Source organism: Leucopleurus acutus, assembly GCF_964270905.1.
Source record: "Leucopleurus acutus genome assembly, chromosome: 11".
NCBI lineage: Eukaryota > Metazoa > Chordata > Mammalia > Artiodactyla > Delphinidae > Leucopleurus > Leucopleurus acutus.
In genome coordinates this window covers 51060315-51065412 of record NC_139152.1, presented here as the reverse complement: position 1 = coordinate 51065412, position 5098 = coordinate 51060315, and the positions used below count along the sequence as shown (strand labels likewise).

General features: G+C 45.1%; 1 pseudogene across 1 annotated transcript; it reads right to left on the bottom strand.

Moving 5' to 3' along the window:
• Positions 1–1605: 1605 nt before the first annotated feature.
• On the bottom strand, positions 1606–2753 carry LOC309968940 (gamma-secretase subunit APH-1B-like; annotated as a pseudogene). Its single transcript has 3 exons — positions 2613–2753; positions 2020–2394; positions 1606–1901 (listed from the first exon to the last, which is right to left on the bottom strand). The product of its transcript is annotated as a gamma-secretase subunit APH-1B-like (transcript).
• Positions 2754–5098: the final 2345 nt, after the last annotated feature.

Here is a 5098-nt window from a genome sequence, read left to right as displayed (position 1 = left end):
GGGACTGTTTGCAACCTTACTGGAAACCCTACTCCTCCTGCATATGTGGATTGAAAAAATTCTAATAATTTAAACATGAGAGGGGATTTCACTGATAAAGTTCTAGTTCCTGTGTAAGGTTCTGGTCCCTGGTAAGATATGTGACTAGCCCAAAACACTGGCTATGTTTCCATTTTAAACCTGTCCATCACAGTATTGTCAAAGTCTCCCATCTCTCATGCCACTGGTGAGCCCTCTCTTGCTGCCTCTATGTCTTTCGGATGCTCTACTGCACACAGGGGATTCACTGAGGTTCTCACTTTAATGTGTAGGGAATTTCCATTTCACACCATCAGGTCCCTAAAAACCATCAACTGGGAACAACTTCTAGTTAATAAAGGCACAAATTATTCTTTATAAAGGGAAACAAAAGGGTTGTTTGGAAGCTGAATGAACATCTTAGATACTCCTATAAAGGGAATGCTGTATCTGCTACCAAAACCCAGAGACATCTGCTAGATCTAAAGAATATATGGAATATGTAAAAGCATGAATTTGGCAGTTTAAGACACATTTCCAATTTTCCACTACACCATTTAGGGAGAAGTGCTAGTTAGTATTACAGGAGCAAATTGTAAGTGTCAAGCCCACCCTATTGGCTTGTTTTCCTCCTGCTTTTGGTAAACTTCTGCCAGCTCCAGTGAAGCCTGTCCCAGGGTACATCACTCAGCAACCTGCAGAGCTGCTCAGAAATAGATCATGGGCTTCACCTCAACTAGTCCAGCAGCTAGTGCTCAGCTGGTAAACACTGCCTTAGGGCAGAGCCTATGAAAAGCCTTAAGCCCAGGAAAGACTTGCAGAAGTTGCACAAAAACTCTTGGTTTCAGAATATCTTCCCAGGAAGTCAGAAAATAATTGGTTTTTAGTTAAAGAAACGGAATCTACGCTCAAAAACAATGTAATACCTCAGAAAAGCAAAACCTAGAATGGAAAAACTACAGAAAAATATACCTCGTTAATCAATGGTTTACTTTGGCTAAATGATCATTAGTAAGTCAGTGCAATTTATTACTGTAGTCAGAAGCACAGCCCACCATGTTCTCACGAAACAGGGTACAAGTGAAGCATGGGAAAACAGTTCACAGAGATGACAGCCCTTTAGCCTTTTGTCACTTCAGAACTTCAAAAGACAAAGGCTATCCAGGATTTGACATTCAGATCCTTGCTTGCTAAGCGCAAGCTGAGTTAGGAGATAGCTAAACGTCTGATTCTTACTCAGTTACAGGGTTCTCAGGAAGTTCCTATTTGGACATCGATGGTTCCCAAACTGGCTGCACATCGAAGTCATCTAGGAAGCTTTAAAAATTACCAAATGCCCAGATCAATTAAATCTGGAGGGTGGAGCCCAGAAATCAGTATTCTTTATGTTTCCCCAAGTGATTCTAACATGCAGTCTGTACACCACTGATGTATCCCTTTCAGAAAGCTGTTGCATGAAAGCCATATTGTATCCAGATAATTTTGCTTTTTCTAACCCCCACCAGGAAAAGGGATTTTTAGAAAAAGGCACAGCTGTGCTTCTCTCTAGAGGCAGCTTAGCGTTTGGTAAGCACTGGTCCTCACAGGTTATCTGGAGCGCGGGTTGAAGAGGAGGGAGCCCTTGTCTTGGCAGGGCAGGCGGAGCTTCAGGCTTTGGCAGCTGCCTCCAAAAGCAAAGGATGCCCAGATGCCCCTGAGCACCAGGATGATGTACGCTGACACCAGATTTAATCCGTAACGAGGATGTATGAAGGTCAGGGCTGACGCCAGCAGATGGGTGGGAAGAACTACAGAAGGGCGTACCACTTTTTCTTCTCACAGCCATCAAAAAACATGAATGCCCCAGAACCCACGCAGCAATATGATCACCAACGTCATGAAAGCTGAATTTAAGGAAGAACTGGGGAGAGTTTCCATGAATGCCCACTGTGCCCGGCCCCAAGGAGTCAGACAGGGTATTTACAAAGGAAAATGCTCCCCTCATGACTCCAAAGCCCAAGCCAGAAACATAAGCCGGCAATCGCATAGAGGGTGCTATGTCATCCGGGTTTATACTCTTCAAACCTTCACTGGCTTTTTTTTAAAGTTCGTAATACGCAAACTGGAACATTTCTTGGATAAGGACTGAGACTAACATGTCAAAGATCAGCAGATATTTCTGTATTGGTCCATGTTGGTTGTCAGCAGTGATCGCTGCCATGGACCAAACAAGGGAGGAAAGCAGCAGAGACACCAACCAGAAGCTCTGATGATGAGGAAGGTGATGTGCAAGGGCCCGGCGGTGACGGTGAAGATGTAGAGGGCTAGCACAGGACCGAAGGCTACGAAGGCGCAGCGCAAGAACACGGCCACCGTCAAGGCCCTCACCCGGGGGGCCTGGGGGGGAACGCAGGGGCACCAAGCACTGACAGAGCTGAGCCTGCGGGCAAAGACGCAGGGCAGAGGGGAGGGGCGGAGGGGGGTTCTGTTGCTAGATGTTTTCTTAAAGCTGGTGAATTCTCTCTTCCACATCATCTGCTCTATTTCCAATGCATTCTTCATCTCATTTATTGAGTTCTTTAGCTCCAGAACTTCCGGGGTTTTAGCATTTCTACCTCCTCGGTAACATATTCCTTCTGTTCGTTCATTTTACTCCTGAACTCACTGAACTGCCTCTCTGCGTTTTCCTGTCGCTTGCTGAGTTTCTTCACAACAGCTATTTCGAATTCTCTATCAATTAGATCACAATACTTCATCATGACTTTAAGTTTGGTTTCGGGAGAATTGTCGTTTTCTTTTTGTCATACTGTGTTACATGGGTTTTCATGGTGCCTGGTAAGTTGTTTCTCTGACGACACATTTGAAGTAGTGAACGTCTTTCTTGTTAGGTGAAGCCTTGTTTACTTTGATTCGAAAAATTACCAGGTTGATAATTAGAGGACTTTCTCTTTTTTTTCAGTGGGTGGTGCTATAGCACAAGCTTTTGGTTTCTCTTCCCTGAGTTGCCTCTGGCTGTATTTGAGAAGCAGCACTTTCCACTCTCCAGCGCCTCTGCTAGAGGTGTCGTCAGGGATTATCCTCCCAGGATCGCTGGTGCCTTGCCCCTGCCAGTGTTGCCGCTGTCACTGATGTTGCCTCTGAAGGCACCAGGATGGCAGGAACTTCCACCATGCCCAAGGTCACACCTGGGTTGTAGGCATGGCCACTGTGGCCGGGGGAGGGAGGCGGGGAGGGAACAAGGCTTAGGGGTGTCTTCTCTACATCTAGGGTTGTCGGGATCGCAGGCGCTGCTGTCATGGCTGGGGATTCTGGAGTCTCAGGCACCATAGTGGCTGGAAGGACCAGGGTCATAGGCCCTGCAGCCACTGCCGCCGGGTTCCTTGTGGCCACGGGTGCCACTGTGGCCAGGAGGCCACAGTCACGTGCACCTGCTCCTCTGGGGCTACCAGTTCCCTGGGGCTGCGGCTCAGCTTCCATGGCCGGGGGCCAGGGTCACAGGCACTGCCTCCTTGCTCCCCCAGTTCTGCCTCTTCTGTGTGCCCCAATCCCCCAACCTCACATGTACAGATGTGTGGATCTCCCTGGCCTCCTGGGGTGTTGGAACACCTTGACTGAGGAATCTTTGCTGAGTTACGGATATTTGACTAGCTGTAGATTGAATCGGAAAGATAAAGAGCATGTCTCTTGTTCCTATATCCACTGTGTTTTGACCACTAGTCTGACTTAAGAATTTTCCTTGCCACTTGGTCCGTATTATAATCCTATTAACTATGAATCTGTGAGGAAAAAACTGGGCCTTAAGAAGTTAGATACCTTTTCCAAGGCCACACAGCTTGTAAGCAATGAAATTGAGATTTAAACCACATGTATTTGATTCCAAAGCCTCTATTTTTTCATCTATCAAAAAGGAGGTTTAATTGGATAATCTCTGAGCTTCCTAGAGATCCAGATTTCGGTGAGTCTATGGGTGGAATAAAGGCTTATCTCAGCAAGCCTGGGTTGTCCAAATCTTGCACATTCCAAAGAAAATTTTGGTCCTTGTCTCATTCCTGAGAGATAATCTCTAAGACTTTGCAACATCCTGCCTAATAAGAGTATTCCTGTTTTTCTGGGACCTTGGACCACCCCAGATAATTTATACTGACAATGTATATTTATTTATGGTGGGGCCGTGTACCATGTAGTAATCGCTCGACCCTTGGAGGGGTTGGAGATTGAGTAAATAAGGCCACCCGTATGGGCCATCAACCATGCCAATGTGACCAAAGCCCAATAAAAACCATGGAAACCAAGGTTTGGTTGAGCTTCCGTGGCAGAAAGTATTTCATGTGTGTTGTGACGTGTCACTGCTGGGAGAATTAAACACGTCTGTGTATCTCTACTGGGAGAGGACGTTAGAAACTTATGTCTGGTCTCTCCTGGACTCTGCCTTATGAACATTTTACTTCTGCTGCTTTTCATCTGTATCCCTTTGCTATAATAACCCATAGAAGTGAATATAACAGCTTTTCTGAGTTCTGTGAGTCCTTCTTGCTGATCATTTAATCTAAAAGTGGCCTTGGGGATTACCAGCCACACTGTGATTATTCTCAATTGTTTGTTGTCAACTCAGTATTACTGCTTCTTTGCCATCCAGAGAACCCAAGAGTGACATTTCTCAAAATTACTTTCCCCATATGATTATGAGGATTTTCCAGTGAGAGTCATTTTCATTAAACTTGGAAAGCAGAAGAGAAAGAGAAGCTATATTTGGCAGGAGAACTTACAGTCAGATGCACAGACCAAGAATCAACAAACTTTTTCTGTAAAGGGCTAGATAGTAAATAGTTTAGTCTTTGCAGGCCAAACATTCTCTGTCACAACTACTAAACTCTGTCACTGTAAAGCAAAAGCAGCCATGAACAATATATAAACAAGTGAGTATAGCTATGCTCCGATAAACTTTATTTATGGACACTGAAATTGAATTCCATGTAATCATCACGTCACAAAATATTCTGCTTTTGTTTTTTTTTTTCAACGATTTAAAAGCATAAGTCTATTCTTGGCTCCCATACTGTACAAAAATAGGTGGCAGGCCAGATTTTTCCCATGGCCACAG